Here is a 17380-nt window from a genome sequence, read left to right as displayed (position 1 = left end):
CTCCTAACTGCCACTTTATAGGCTGTGTTTGAAAAATGACAGGAGCTGTTTGGTTGGTACTTTATCTCTATCCACTTTATCTCTCTCCAAGGCTTACTAAATTTACCCCTTAAGGACATACTCTATATTCAATTTTTAATATAGTCAGTTAGAGCTAATAGTTTCCAATTTGTAAATCCATTTGGATTCCAGACACCAATAAGTTTGACCTGTCCCCTCCTCAAACAGAAATTGGCGTATGGTCAATAACCATGTATTTTATGGATTTGGCTGGATATTTTCAGTATGCCCGATGGACTGCCAATGGTTGGATATTTGCTATGCCATTCTCTCTGAATGTCCATTCCGTTTTTTGGACATAAAAGAGTTTGCATGGACAAAGTAAAATGTATTTTACAAAGCTGCTCAGATAAGAAAGCAGATGTCTGATGATGAATGGTTTCTTTCTTATGATGTAAGTTTGTGAAAGTTTGGCCCTTCATCAGATTTTACATTTCATGCATTTGGAACATCCTGTTTTTTTTTGAGGCACTTTGGCCCTGATTCAGAGCCGAACGCTCTGACAGAGTGCTCGCTCTGAATCAGGGCCGTCCCTTCTCCTTTTTGGAGCGGCCTCCTGGCCGCTTGCATAGCACACCTATAGCGAGCAGCCAAAATGATGGTCGCGATGGTCAAGACCATCGCGACCATCAGGCTTGCGACGAGACCCTGCGGTAGGGTCTCGCTGCCGCAAGCCCTGGAGTGCTTTTGGCTCTATCAGATCCCGACGGTAGGCGTTGCCATGGGAATGCCTCCATCTGGGCAGCCATGCCACCGACATGCCCACCAAAGGGGGCGTGCTGTCAATCACCATTGACAGCACGCCCCCTTTGGTGCGAGACCCATAACAACGGCTTGGCCATCTTTATTCGGGTCTCGCGCATGCGCACGTTGGAGCCGCCTCCGTCGTGCGCATGCTCACTTGGGCAACATCGACCCGCTTGCGAGCGCTCAGTGCTCGCGAGCGGGTCTGAATCAGGTCCTTTGTTTGAAAAAGTTCCAGATGGAATATCTCAGACAGAAAGGTCTAAATTTTTTATTTTTTTTGCCTCTCTGGAAACTGAATAATGGTCTTGAGTTGTGCAGATCCGGTAAAGAACCACGGCCAGAAACAGAATCATGGTGCCCGATACACCCATTCTTTTAGAGGCCTCCTATTCCAGGGTCTCTGGCAGAAACAGGCCAGTCGCTTGACAGTCTGCCCTCCCTACACAGTGAAGAGATGCCATGTGCCTGCACACGGCATCTATTCACCTGCTGCTCTGCAGAGCAGCGGTGAAATTGATTTCTCCCAACTCCCCCCAACGTAGGACACTGCGGCCCGCGTGTGAGACGTGCTTTTTCTGGGGAACCTCTGAGCACCCACAGTTTCCCTCCATGCCACACACTTACCTTATTCTATGTATGCCTTCCGCAGTGTCTCTGCTTGTGTGTCTTCTCCTCAGCTCTCCAAGCGCCAGGTCCTCTCATCTCTCGGTGCTGGCTTGACTCCGCCGGCAACTTGATTCTCAAAGGACAACCTAAGCAGCATGGTGGCTCATATTAGCTCCTTTTCATAAGCATATTTTATATATGTATATATATATATATATATATATATATATCATTTTACTTTACACATTAGCTCCCCATCCTACTCTGTGCCTAGTATAAACATTATGCCACACAGTGCACCCAATATGTCACAGTCCCCCAGTATGCCACAGAATGCACCCAGTATGCCACACAATGCCCCCAGTATGCCACACAATTCCCCCAGTATGCAACACAATGCCCCTAGTATGCAACACAATGCCCCCTGTATTAATATTATACTGTACCTCACAGTGCCACAACTATGCCACACAATGCTTCTAGTCTTAATAGTTTGTGAAACAGTGCCCCCGCTATGCAACACAATGCCCCCAGTATTTAATATTATGCCCAATCCATAATAAATACAATGATTTATACTTCTGAAAATAATCTGAAAGGATCCTGTTCCTGAGTTGTGTAAGAAAAGAAGAGATCACTAATGCAATCACATCCCTTTTATTTTGCCACCCTGTTGTGTGACTGCACTTCCGCAGTCTGCTGTTCATGTATGCACCAGTTGTCATTGTCCTGTAATTTCTTCAAAGAGTAGCCTAAAGATGACATTATCTACTGGTGCAATTCTGCAATAAAGGAACACCTATAGAAGCCTATGGGGGTTGCTGTTGCAAATGAAAATGGGAGATACCAATATTTGCACCAGTCCCTCGTACATACATTTAGGGGAGACTTTATATTTGCATGTACCGCCTGCAAATATTAATTGATTAATAGGCACCTAAGAGTAAGTCTTTAAACATATATAAACTCTGTAGTTATACAGTTTTGTCCTCAAACACCACAGTCCCACCAAACAGCCCTATCCGGCATGCCAGGTCGCGTGCCACTCGGCTTCTGATGAGCATCTTTTTCATGTCTTTTTCACCTGCATCTTAGTCACAATGCGATGTGGAAAAACAATTTACTGACACTGCAGTGGTTAATTTGATATGTGTCACTTGTACATCTTTGCATGAATGAGTCTGAATCTGTATACAGAGGAGTAGTGTGGAACCATGGCGCCCGGAGAAAGTGCATGTCATAGTGCCCGCCTGTACTGAACTGTGCCAGTGGGGTATGGCCAGCCTATGGGGGAATACTGAAGTGAAGAGAAAAACAGCAAACAGTGGCAGTATCGCGCTGGACATTGAGGTTCCATTAGGGGAATAGAATGCTTCGGTGATCTGACACTAAGGGATAGCTCCTTTGGCACTGCTTTATTTATGTATAGCACCTAGGATCTGACTTTTATCTCCTTTAAGTCATTGTTAATAGTCAATAGAGGAGATTGTATATTCTGATCATTTAACTTAAATTCACAGAATATATGTGCTAGAGTGAAATTCCACAGGGTGCACAGCTTATTACTGCAATTACTGCCCAAGCAGCTATCACTGGAGTGGGAACACCTATAGGAAGCTCCCTTCTCAGGTATGCTCCTACTTCACATATATACATTGTACCTATATTAATGTGAGTACTACTAATCATGTCATGTTCTGTCTACCACCATTATTATTATTTCAGGTCTATTAATATTTTTTAAAAGACCTTTAAAATAACACTGTGTGGTCATGCCTGGGAAAACCTCCATTACTTTAAATAGCAAAGCAGTGACTTTTTTTAAATCTCATACCTTATAAATGAAGTTTAGGATTTTACCTCAGATGTGTCACTTTTAATTCCATTGAAGCACAGAATGAGGAGAGAAGGAGGGAGGGGATCAAATAGGAGAGGGGAGAGGAAAGTGCTGATCAGAGAGGGGAGATGACAGAAGCCAATAAGAAAGGAGAGGGGAGGGGCAAAGAGCCAATCACAGGGTAGAGAGAGGAGGGAATTAAAGAGGTGAGAAGTGGATGTAATCAGTCTGACAAGTAAGGGGAGATGACATAAGATGATCACAGAGGAGGGAGGGCCAGAGGGGATGCAATCTGGGCAGTTTGAGAGAGCATGAAATGTAGAAACTGATCTCACACTCGTAACTTATTTAGGATATAAAGCAAACAAACCAAGATAAAACTAACTGGCGACCATCATACTGTGCAGCGCCCCATGAATTCCGGGACCATACTACCCCGCTTGCTATATCTTTCTCAGACACTTATGATACATATCCCTACAAAAACATTTAAGCCCTTCCAAATCAAGATATCTCATTTCATAAGGGCAGGGAAGAAGCTGGTACATAGTACCTACTCATCTTCATACAATCTACCCCTCTGCTGCTGAGCCATGTTGATGTATGTGTTGTCCTCGAGGAACCCTTTGCATATTTGGTGGTCATGTCCTCAAATCTAACATTATTAGACCAAAGTTCACAATTTAATAAGATTAATTGTTGGAATACAGGACCCACATTCTTCTCTGTACACCTTGCTATCTAGAACAATTCTTAATGCCTTGTGTCCACAGCAGAAATTGATCAAATACAAATTAAACACAGCCAAATGCTAAATTGTTACAAAGTGTAAATTGATTGCACCTCCCTCCTTGCCAGTCACAATCAATGATGTATGGTCTACTAATAAGATGATACATTATACTTCAGACCACCTCGTAAAAGTCTGGATCCCCATTGGCCACTTTGAGGCCAAACGCCCTTTAACAACTATCTAGCTTTATCTTACCGTTAATTAAACTAAATATCTATTCCGACCAGTCCCTCCCCCTTTTCCCTCCACTCCTCCATGTCTTTTTTTAAACTTATTCACTTATCTTGATATGGTCGACATTTAAGCTATTACATGTTGATATTACCATACCGTCTTTTAGTAGATTGTTTCTTTATTAACAACTAAATTCAAGTTTATACAGTATATTGACGACTATATTTTATTGTAATCTATTCTGTACTGTATTCATATTTGTCTTCAATACTTATATGTATGTGTAACAAAAATCTTAATAAAGAGATTTTTTTGTAGAGAAAATGGGGAAGCAGTGTAATTTTTGGTTCACCATAAAATCTTTGGCGTAAAGGGTTTGATATATTATTAAATATTGAAGAAGCTACAGTACATAATTTAAGGGATATTTGTGTGATATTTATATTTATTGGAAATCCAACTCTATTTTTTTGCGATTTACAACCTTAGGTACTGTACTTGCAATATCTGAAACTGCAACTGGATTTTGGATGTACAGTCCATGGCCATATTTTTAATGGATGCAGAGTGTGTGGTGCACAGTAATCTTTGGGATAATTTTATTTGTATATGAGGGACTTACCATTGTCCTCCATCATAATTACATTAGACTTCAATTAAACCCAATTTAAAGTGCCTATTTTCTGGTGTCATATTATAAAAAGGTGACTCCACACTCCATACCTGCCTACTGTACTCTTTCAGAATATACGTGAAAGTCCTCAATTTGGGGGAGTTTTCCTAGGGTCCCAAGGAAGTAGACATCCTATTAAGTCATGCTCACTTGTCCAGTGAAATAACGATTACTGTAGCTGTAAATAACTTCTCCATGGCCCTGACCCTTGTATCTCACAAATTGGAATTCCTCCTCCCTAGATCTCCAAGAAGTGATGTTCAAAGTATGGCCTAGCCTCTGCTATCTTAGTGTCTGTGATTCGGATCTAGTTTACTGAAATCACTACCTATTCTTCTCTACTCACTTCAGTGCCTGTAATTTTACCTCAAGATGAATGCAGTGTAAGATGTCTTTCTACTGAAAAAAATAAATTCCCTGAAGCTTTGAGAAAAATAATAAAGTGTGAAAATTTAGGAGCCTATTGTCACAACCAGGGTTTCCTGGCAAAGGGTACAATGGTATTACCTGTGAGGGCGCTGTGGCTCGTTTCTTCTGGCGGAGGAGCTGGTGTCTGGTGGCAGGCATTGGCTATGTGAGGTGTTCCGCAGACACTGTGTCATTTTGGCTGGGGTAAGCCTGGTGGTGTTTCCACTCCGTTCTTGTATGGGCACCGCCATCTTGCTTCTGGTCATGTGATTTAGTTGCTCCAATCCTGGCATGTCACATGCTCTCTCCGACAATTCACGATCCTGCACTGAGTACTTAAGGGAGTTCAGAGCTCCCTATAGTTGCCAGTGCAATTTATTTCACAGCGTATGCTGTGAGAGAGTTCCTGTGCTTCTGAGACCTGTCTGTTCCGTGCTCATCTGTGCTCTTGCTGGATCCCAGCTTCCAAGCAGCCTGCATTGCTCTGCCTGCTCCCAGTCTCCTGCTGGAACCACCCTGCACCTTCCATTAACCCTCTTCCTGCCTAAAGACCTGAGGGCCTGATTCAGACCTGCTCACGAGTGCTGAGCGCTCGCAAGCGGGTCAATGTTGCCCAAGTGTGCATGCGCACGACGGAGGCAGCTCCGTCGTGCGCATGCGCGAGACCCGAGTAACGACGGCCAAGCCATCATTATGGGTCTCGCACCAAAGGCGGAGTGCTGTCGACGGTGATTGACAGCATGCCCCCTTTGGTGGGCATGCCGGGGGCGTGGCTGCCCAGACGGAGGCATTCCCATGGGAACACCTACCATCTGGGGCCGGCCCCACTGACACCACTAGTGATGTCAGTGGGAGTGCTTTTGGCTCTGATAGAGCCAAAAGCACTCCAGGGCTAGCGGTAGCGAGACCCTACCGCAAGGGTCTCGTCGCAAGCCTGATGGTCGCGATGGTCTTGACCATCGCGACCATCATTTTGGCCGCTCGCTATAGCTGTGGGTGGTCACCCACAGCTATGCGAGCGGCCAGGAAGCCGCTCAAAAAAGGAGGAGGGACGGCCCTGATTCAGAGCGAGCGCTCTGTCAGAGCTTCCGGCTCTGAATCAGGGCCTGAGTGTGCAGTTAACCTTGTCCCTACACTGCCTCCAGTGTACCTAGCTCTCTGCAGCTATCCTGTTTCTACACTGAGCCATCTCAGTGCTACTCATCAGTTATTCAACTACTCCTTAACCTCTCTGGATTTCATCACACCAGTATCAATTTGTAGCCTGATATCCTGTCTGAAGCCTCGCAGTAACCATTTGGATTACAAATACTTTTTATTATTTCTGTCACTACCTGGACATTACCCACTCTTGCTTCACTTCAGTTTCAAGTCATCACCTCCCCATCTATATTCTGGACTTTATATTATCAGTGTACATGTCTTCAAGTTGACCCATTAAAAAACTCACTTTTTAGTTTAAGCCTGATCAGGTGTCTCCTGTTGCTACCCCGGGTCCACAACAAACTCAGATCCTAACACCTATTTATCAAAAATCAGATTTTCGTTCATTTTTTCTCACAACGATAGAAGATCTTTATCAGGCCTAATGTATTTAATGAAAAATATTGCCAGGGCAGATGAGCTATGCTGGCCAGGAGCAGAAAGCAGGGACTGCTCCTGGGCCAGTTTCAGTACCAGTATATATATATTTGTTGTATTTGTTCTTTAAACGCTAATATATTAGTAATGAAACAACTGAGGTAGCAACAGGGATCACTGGTGCTACAAGTAAAATAGCTAACTACCCCATTCACACCAGTAATATTCAAAGCCATAGCCTAAGGTAGCCTTAGTTTATTAGGAAAAAAACCCTATTTCCAATGAAAACAGCCATTTTTGTTAAAGATACAACCTTTTGAGGCTTCATAAATGGCCCGTAAGTGTGCAACCAAACAGTTTATATATAAATGTCTGCATGTACTGTATATAAACTTTAGCATTATGGCTTTAGTTTAAAAACAACTTCTTGAAAATATTGAATTGTACAGTATCACGCAGAAGAAAGCTGAAGCTGAAGAAACTCATTGACATATACTTTTAAATGTATTCCATTTACTTTCATAACACACTGACCTGACCTGTTGTCTGCAGTTTGAAAGAGTTCTCCGGATTTTTGTTCACAATCTGTCAACCTCAGTGACACTTGATATTGTACATTGCACTATTGCAGGGTAGTATTAGATTTAATTCTTATCTGAGGATTGCCATGTTAAGTCAGTTGAAACATAATGAAAATGTTCTTTTGTTATCATGCTGTTTTCAGGCTTTTGACCTTCGCCATCACTGTATCGGCACAGGGAAGCAGTAAGAAAACCTGGACATGAGAGAATAATGTGGAAAGGCAAAGGCATTATGTACAACAAATAAACAGTATATAATAGAAGCATGAAGTTTTATATGCATACCTATTGAAGCATCTCAAAATATAAACAGCAGAGTATGCTTTGAGGACTCTTACTCACTGGTGTCAAAATACATGTTTTTAGTAGAATTTTTAAGTGCAAGTAAAACCATGCAACTTGGTATACAGTGCTGCAGTAGGGCCAGGGGCATTGAGAGGAGGGGAGTAGCTCCAACATGTAGGAGCCCAGGAGTGCAGAGGAGGTGTAACCATGCCACTAGCCCTGTGAGCAGGTGTTTTTAATCTATGCAGCTTGGTTCTTAGCAATAAAACTTGCATTTCAGAGTCACAAGGTATGGTAAGTTCCACATTAAAGTGATAAATTGTAATGCAGGTTTCCAGCTGAAAGAGGTCACGTTGTCATGGCAGATGAGCATCCACAATTTCACAATGTGCACTAAAGACCCCAGGTTTATTCTAGAGGTGAGTTTAATACAGTGCAGGTTTTTAGAAGTGGAGTTGTTGCCCATAGCAACAAATCAAATTGTACTTATCATTTATCTAGCACCTTCTAGAATATAATAGCTAGAATCTGATTGGCTGCTATGGGCAACATCTCTACTTCTAAAAACACTCACTTTAGTAAATATACTCCCTAGCCTCAATACGCCATATGGAGCGAGGGAGCCGCGCAGAGCGGTGTAGCGTAGCAACCTTTTCTTTACATTTGGTTCTAGCGGTGTAGGCGCAGCCAAACACTACTCAGTCTGCACCAGAGATGGCGGCTTGTGACTTTAACCATACTGGAATTAGTTTTAAATATGTACAAAGGCGCACATGAACTTGGTGTGAAAGAAACCCAAGGGCTCTGCATCATAGCACTTATTATACAGACAGGAGAGTAGAGAGGGTGGTTCCAATGGAGCACGAGCTCCAGGTGCCAAAATGGACAGAGGGCGCCATCCAATCTCTACCGTGGCAGTATTGGCAAACTATGATAATATCAATTTATCCCAAGCAGACAGATCTTATCTTAATGAGGCTAGTAGTTTGGCAGCATAGTAGAGTATGTTTGGGGAGATACATCCCCAAGTATTTAAGTTTACTGGGTTGCCATCTAACTTGTAAATGGCCTGTAAGAACCTGAGATCTGCAGGAGGGATTATGAAGTAAAAAATGTCAGTATTATCGGAATTGACTTTATAATTGATAATATGGCTATAAATACTAATTACTTCGAACAAGTTTTGGAGGGAGAGGTGGGGATTAGTGAAAGACAGAATAACATAATTTGCATTTAGTGTGATTTTGTGATCCAAGGAGCCAGCGGGATACCCATAATATTGCTGTTAAGTCTGTTCCTTGCAGCTAATGGCTCCACCACAAGGGCATATAGGAGGGGGCTGTAGGGGGCATCCTTGACAGATACTGTTCCCAAAGGTGAGGACATTTACTAGTATGGAGGTGGAGGGATAAAGTGAGGAGATTCCCCTTTAAAAGGCTCCATTGAATACCATACTGATGAGGGTTTGTTGTATGAAAGACCAAGCAACCCTGTCAAAGGCCTTTTCTGTATCAAGAGCCACCACCAGGGCTGACAAGGATCTTTCCTGTAGAAAATGAATAAGGTTAAGGAGTCGTCTGGTGTTGTCGGCAGCTTGACTATTTGGGATAAAGCCCATTTGATCTGGATGAACTAAGGATAGTAAGATTGGTGGCAGATGGGTAGCCAAAATTTTGTCAAATAATTTAATATCAACATTCAAAAGTGAAATTGGCCCCTTATTACTCATATCTAGAGAGCTTGGGCCTGGCTTTGTGATAACAATAATGTTAGTCCTGGTGGTGGCATCATTCAGAAGTGAGTTAAAGAGTAGCATAGGAGTAGGGATTTTTTTCTATAATAAAGGGCAGCAAACTCATAAGGGTCTAGGACAGCATGCCGGCACAGCTGCTCTATTACTGCATCAATTTCCCCTTCAATTATAGAGGATTTAGGGCCTGATTCAGAGCTGAACGCTCTGACCAGAGCGCTCGCTCTGAATCAGGGCCCTCCTACCTGTTTTAGGAGCGTCCTCATGGACGCTCGCATAGCTGTGGGTTACCACCCACAGCTTATGCGAGCGTCCATGATGATGGTCGCGATGGTCAAGACCATCGCGACCATCGGGCTTGCGACGGAGACCCTGCGGTAGGATCTCCTTGCCGCAAGCCCTGGAGTGATTTTGGCTCTATCAGAGCCAAAATCACTCCCACTGACATCACTAGTGATGTCAGTGGGGCCGGCTTGAGACGGCTACGCGTGCCCATGGGAACGCCTCCGTCTGGCAGGCATGCCCCCGGCACGCCCACCAAAGGGGGCGTGCTGTCAATCAACATCGATAGCACGCCCCCTTTGGTGCGAGACCCGGAGCGTTGGAGAGCCCGCCGCTCTCCGGGTCTCGCGCATGCGCATGACGGAGCTCCCTCTGTCATGCGCATGCGCAGTGGGGGACATCCACCTGCTTGCAAGTGTACTGCCGCTCATGAGCGGGTCTGAATGACCCCCTTAGTGTGGTAACTTGGGCTGGAGGAAGTTGCGGAAATTAGCTGGAAGTTAAATATTTGCGGATAGAGTCTATGGTATTATGTGTTGTTGTTCTATAGGGATGTATAGAAATTCCATAATTGTCTGGCTATTTCCTGGGGTTATGAGTGATGTATCTATCAGAGTATTTCAATAAAATGATACAATTGTGTGTTCATTTAGCACGTAGTCTGCAAGCTACTATATCAAAGTGTCTGCTTTGTTTGATTTTTTATAAAATAAAACAAACCAAAACACTTGAGCTATCACCAACAATAACTATCATAGGGTCTTTCCATTAAAGACTGCCCAGTGTAAAGAACGGCATGTCTATTTAAAGAAGATCATGTTATGTATCGCCTCAATCCACTTATCGCTTCTGCCACCCTGAGCGGAGGAAAGTTAAAGGAAACAATAATAAAATATATTTAAATACATTTTTCCCAAGATAAATATATTAAAAGTATTATTATTTTTCTAGTTTCTCTTACTACAATTTATATATGTATTATTTACTGGAAGATGTTTCATTCATACAAATACTGGTTAGTGGAGTGGTAAGCAATTAGCATAAAATTATATTTATTTGGGCCCCATAAATTTACTAATACACTGTCCCTCTCCCTCCCACCCTGTACAGATAAGGCTCCGGGTTTCACTCCTAGAGCTATTCAATTAATCGCCATTTTCCCTCTGTGGTAAACCATGGGATAACGTGTGCTAACCCATAGATTCTGCATTAAGTCTGCATTTTGCCACAGATTTTTACTCGCAGCTCCTGAGACTGAGAGGAAAAAGCCACCCTCTGGGGCTTAGCCCACCGGCTTCCCGCAGCTAATTGAATCATGCAGCATGTTCAATTAGCTGTGGGTTAAACTGTACACCTAACTGCATTCCCCACTAAGCCTTTCTCCTTTTTATATGTGTGGCATACAAATGCAGAAAACTGAAATTGCTTACTCTTCTCCTCATCCCTTGCCAGAAGGGGGCGCTGGCAAGCAATACTGCTGCTTATGTTCCAAAGTGCAATACATTTATAATACTTCCTTCCCTGGTGCTATCCATAGAGAAAGTAGACACTACTAATTAAATTAACTAAATATAAAATGTAATTTGTTTTGCCATAAACTACTCAATAACAAATTTTCTTCCTCGCGTAGCCATGCTTTTATGAGTGTATATTTTGCACAGACAACCACATTACTGTACAGTACTTTCAAAGCAAGAGGACCTATAATGAGCACAAAAGCATTTCATGCACATATAAGCTTATTCCAATAATAACATTTGGGAGGACAATGATGGATATTGGAAAACAAAACTCACAGGGATCAAATCATATTAAAACCCAACCGTTTGTGAATTCGTGATGAAGAGGAGGAAACCAGAGACCTGCTTGTAACAACTATAGCCAAGGGGTCTAGTATAAGAAATAAGCCTAAACTTGTCCTACTCCTGGGATCAAATCAAACCCCGGTGCATTTTCATCAGCTGTCAGAAGCAGACAGATATTTCTAGAGGCCAGGCAGGAAATTAGGCTATTAAATTACTATTCTTCCCCCCTCCAAGCTCTTGTCGCTCTTTCTCTTATACTACAGATGTTCTATCAAAGCAAGTCATTGAAATCATTTATCTTTCCAAACTTAAAATACCTTCTCCAAAACCTAATGCTTTTCTCTCAGTACTCAGACACTTTGTACTCTGTGTTTGCTTCCCTGATCTTGCATGCATCTAGGATTAATTTGCAAAAGTACTAAGTTCAACAACAAAATCAATTTCAAACGGGTCACAAGGGGTCACTGGGAACTCAGAAGTGTGAGGCAAAAGGAACAGATTATTATCACTCTAAAAATACAGTATTGAGTCACTGATGAAATAGGATCCATGCTGAAAAATGTATATATAATATATATATATATATATTTATATATATAATGTACAAACTGTATATAGATATTTATATTTTATTATGCAATTATATATTTATGCCCTGTGGTTTTTTGTGTATCAATACTTACATATTTCCTGCGAAAGTTTCATCATAGGAACTGAAACGGCCGTTGGGTGTTTTTGATCACATCAGTTTGCAGATAAATATCATATCTGTATGCTCCGTTACTTAATCTTGGAATAAGTCTTTGGGGATTATTTAACACTGTATATGTGTGAGTGTGTGCTATGCAACAATGCTTACTATCTTATACATGGCTGTGAAAGATTCAGGTTACAGACAACATTAACTATGATTCTGTATGGACAGATTACAAGCAGCACAGGTGCAGTAGGAAAAAAGGCTCAAATAAACAGGTGGAAATTAAAAGTAGAAGTTAAGCTCCGATGTAGGATCAGCCAGGGGTGACGTGGGTGGAGTTTTTACAGTTTTAAAAGAGGCTTGTTTTGTGTGGACAGGGTGATCAAATCTAGAGAAGCTGGCAGCGTGTGGTGTGTTTAGGTATCTGTCGTGTTTGTCTGTGCTGGTTTTGTTATTTGGTTTGTGATTTGTTACTATTTGTTATGTCATATTTTGGATAGAAGATGTAGAGTTAAAAGAGACGGTTTCAGTGCTGGTGCATTCATCCACTACACAACAGGAGAGGAATCGCCATCACATCAAGAGGTAATGCTTCAGCATGAGAGACCAATAGTTTGTTAATTGCACATATGCACAAATTAATGTAAACTCAGCAGGAGGGCAGACTAGTTTTTAAAGTGGTAGTGGACCGCTTGGCTGAGATGGCAAGAACATTGACAAGGGATCTCTTTGTTCCTCCCTGGTTTTGCAGAATCTGGACTTAGTGGTTTTCTTCACACTGATGCATCCAAGTTGGATTGGGTGCTGTATTAACACAAGCAGGGGATGGTTTTGTATATGAGGTGCTCAATTTGAGATGTAAGCTCCTACCATGGGAACAGAGATAAACAATTTTGAAAATGTCATGAAAAATACTCACTTGCCCCATAGGATAATTGTCTCTTGTCCAAATCCACCTTGACCTTGAAGGAAAATAACTACAGCAGCAAAAGAAGCGGACAGTAAATTTTGTACAGATAAGATTGAGATACAGTATACAGTAGATGTTTAAAGTATTTGGCCAAGGTAGGAAGGTAGGGCCTGAACCTAATAGTACTTATCACTAATTTATAACCACACTAACCCAGCTGAGTGTCTTGTGAGATGAACATACAAATACTCAGTGAAATCTATTTATCTTGAGATGGATTCCACTGAGAAGTTGTAAATAAATACATCTTATTACTTGTACCTTTACCATCAGTACAGTGCAAAAAAATTCTATATTAACTACTGTACCTATACTAACTTGCCTGCAGGGTGCCTTACTTCCACAATGCAAACCATGCAAATAGCACACCACAGAGTAATACAACACAACAACAATGCTACAACTATAGATATCCAAAGCAATAAATATGGTACAATCACTATAAGAACAAATAATGATCACTACAGTATATAAACAATCAATAATAGGAATCAATAATAGGAATAAGACAAGGGTGTGAACATTATACCTTTAATGGTCACCTGATTCTAAATTGCCTACTTTAATACTATTGCCACTATCTGAAAGAGGCCTGTTGGCTAGAATGAGGTTTAAGGTAGAACCAAGTCTTGTGCCTGTTAAACCCCTTTTACACCACAGCTAAAACCTGGGTTATTGCAGGGTTAACCCGGGTTGCTGCTAGGTGTAAATGGGGCAAAGGTTGGATTCCCAGGTCGATTGACTCTACAATCCAACCTGGGCGGCTTGCAGGGTTTAATACAGAAATGACTTGTGCAATCCTGTAGTGTAAACTGATCCATTTACAGCATGGGGACTTCTGAGTTTCTCGGCATTTGCAATAACCTGGATCAGTGCCGCAGTAAAAAAGGCATCTGTCCTGGGCCTGACCTGTTTTGGAACTGTGGGCCTGATTCAGACCCGCTCGCAAGTGCTTGAGCGCTCGCAAGCTGGTCAATGGTGGGCCCCGCGCATGCGCAGCAGCCGCACTGCGCATGCGCAAGCCCCGGAGTGAGAGAGAAATTCTCTCGCTCCATTGCTCACTACGAAATGGGCGGCACTCAATGTTAATCGACAGTCACCCGTTTTGTAGGTGTGGTGGGGGGTGGTTTCACAAATGGAGGTGTTCCCAAGCGAACGCCTGCCATTTGTGGGCGGCCCCACTAACATCACCAGTGATGTCAGTGGGAGAACTTCTGGCTCTATTAGAGCCAGAACCTCTCTGGGGATTCCAGCTACACAGACCCTACCACAAGGGTCTCGTTGCAAGCCCCGATGGTCCATCATCCTGGCCGCTCGCAATAGCTGTGGGTGGTCACCCACAGCTAATCGAGTGGCTAGGAGGCTGCACAAAAGAAAAACACCCAGATTCAGAGCGAGCACTCTTTCAGAGCCTCCGTCTCTGAATCAGGCCCTGTGTTCCAAATCCTTGGGTCAGACCCAGGATTTAGGTAGAAAAGCGGTATTATGGTGGAGTGCAGAAGTAGGATCATTGTAATGAGATAAAGGAGAGGGTATGGCACATTTTTATGGGCAGCCCTTGTTGTCCATTTACATTATGCAAAAGAACTTCAGTTTTGCACCACATAAGAGCTGGCAATGTTTGGTCTCATCCCAAGGAATGGGATTGAAATACTGGCGGTTCAAATCCTAACAGTAAGGGTCCGACAGTGAGAGATCCTGACGGGCATTGGTAAGTACCCTAACTGTCCCCTCTCCCCCCCCCAAACCTAACCCTCCTTTAGGGGTGACTAACCCTAACCTACCCTCCTAGTGCCTAACCCTAACCTCCCCTCTGGAATGCCTAAACCTAAACCCCCCTCCCTGCACCCTAAACCTAACCCTCCCTGGGGGCTGCCTAACCCTAACCTGCCACCCTAGTGCCTAACCCTAACTCCCTCTTCCCCTAGCCTAACCCTAACCTTCCCTGGGGGGTGCCTAATCCTAAATCCCCCCAGGGGTCCCTAAACTTAAGCCCCCATCCCCGGGCTAAGTGTTACACTTACCCATCAGTGGACGATCAGAATGGCTGGGGTCAGTGCTCAGGATTAAGATAGGCATCAACATTTCGACGTCCTTGTCGGGCAGGTCCAGTCAGGATTTAGACCGGCGGTATTGCGTCCACCGTTCTATTAACTATATCCCCATCCTATACATATATATAATTAGGCTTACCATACTATCCCTTTAAACCGGGACACTCATGAATTACACAGGTTCTGTGGCTGGGTGACTTCAAGCCTGGATTTCAGGTGCACTACAAGCAATGTAGTAAACAGTTTAAAACAGACACACAGTTGGAATGCAACAGACACACGTAATAAAGACAGCCCCAATGTCTACTCACTCTAATGATTAAATCTATAATTAAGACTAAACTAAATTGAGCAGTATTGTAGGTGAGACATGGAAAAGTTTATCGCAATAGAAGACATACAGTAGGTATAATGGGGCAGTAAACTGAAATTTGATGTGTCTCATTGCCATTACTTATATTATCCCACTTCCGGCACACTTCTGTGATATGTGAGCTTGAGGAACCTCCCCAGACCCACCTGTACAAAACCAAAGATCTTTAGGATACAGGTAGGCAGCACTGCCTAAATTACCTTCACATTGTTGACTCAGGCAGAGGCCTAACTCATAGCAGAAAATCAATTCTATATATTTCTAAGAGATGCGTTGACAGATCTGCACGGGAAATTACAATATATGTCAAAATAAGCATGAATGAATATATAAAGAGAATATAGATCCCTTGCTATCCCTTGCTATCCTTTTTTACATTTTAGAAACTATTGATCCAGAAGAAAAAAATATCATAGTGTAGTATTGTAGGTCAATCTTCTCTTTTGACAGAACACCCTTTGTACCATTGCACACCTAAAAGACCTGCAGATGATATTAAAGTCCCATAATAGAAACTTTGAAACCACTAATAATGAAAGGGAGAATAAAAAGGGGAGTGATTTCCCACTGCCAAATCACACAAATCACATAGGCACCAGCAACTTCATTCTTGCTTGCGTGATCCTCCTTTGGTAATAGGCTTACATTAAATATACTTAATGCTTGCTCATCTTTAAGGAAAAGGTATATACAATATACGCAGAATGACATTATGAAAAGTACCTATGATGAGCAAGCAAATTTTGGGAAGAAAACAGCAATAAAATAGGACAAGGTAATGACAGACAGAATAAGAGGGTAAAAAGGCACTGCTCACCAATTTACAATCTATAGGCAAATAGGAATTTGATATAGTACATAAGGTTAAGTGCTAAATATTACAAACTGGTCCAGGGTCCCCCTTATGCAGGGTCCCATTAGTGCCTTAGTGCCCCTTATATAGTGCCCCCAGTAGTGGTCCCTCTTATGCAGGCCCCCAGTAGTGATCCACCATATGCAGTGCCCCTTATACACTTCCCAGTGTAGTGGTCCTCCCTTTTCAGTCCCCCCAGTAGTGACACAGTGCCAGTATTGCCCCTTACATAACACACACAGACATACACACACAAAACAGAAAACACTGACACTGACTAACCTGAATCCCCGCTCCTGCCGCGCACACCACTGTCTGCTCCTCCATTCTCCCAATCAGTCCCGCTCGGTTCACTGCAGGAGACAGAAGGTTGAGCTCATGAGTGAGCTCCAGCCCGGATCTCTGGCAGTGGGCGCAGCAGCCAATGAGAGTCTGTCTGACTCTCATTGGCTGCTGAAACACACACATTGCTGCACTGCTGGTGGCGGTGTGCGTGTAACTGTTTAATGCAGACCACACTCACTGCGGTCTGCACTACACTGGCTGGTGCCAGTTCCACGGTGCCCAGGGCACAAGCCCCGGTGGCCTTGCCCTGGTTACACCACTCATGGTGAGAGATCTGGAGATATTTCATAATAAAAAGAGGAGATACATTTCTACGAGTCCAAACTGTGAAACAGAGTCTTCTGTGGTGAATTGGATAATTGCAGGGGCAGCCCCACTAAACTGGACATGTAGAGCATTAGAAGTTGCAAGTATCTGTAGAAAAAAGTATGAGGTAGGTCAAACTCCAACCAGAGTGGCTCAAATTATTTAAGATGGCCTTCTTTAAAATTGTCAAAAAGTGCAGA

This window comes from Taudactylus pleione, unplaced genomic scaffold (assembly GCF_031769625.1).
Source record: "Taudactylus pleione unplaced genomic scaffold, aTauple2 ptg000238l, whole genome shotgun sequence".
NCBI lineage: Eukaryota > Metazoa > Chordata > Amphibia > Anura > Myobatrachidae > Taudactylus > Taudactylus pleione.
This window is presented reverse-complemented; position numbering follows the sequence as displayed.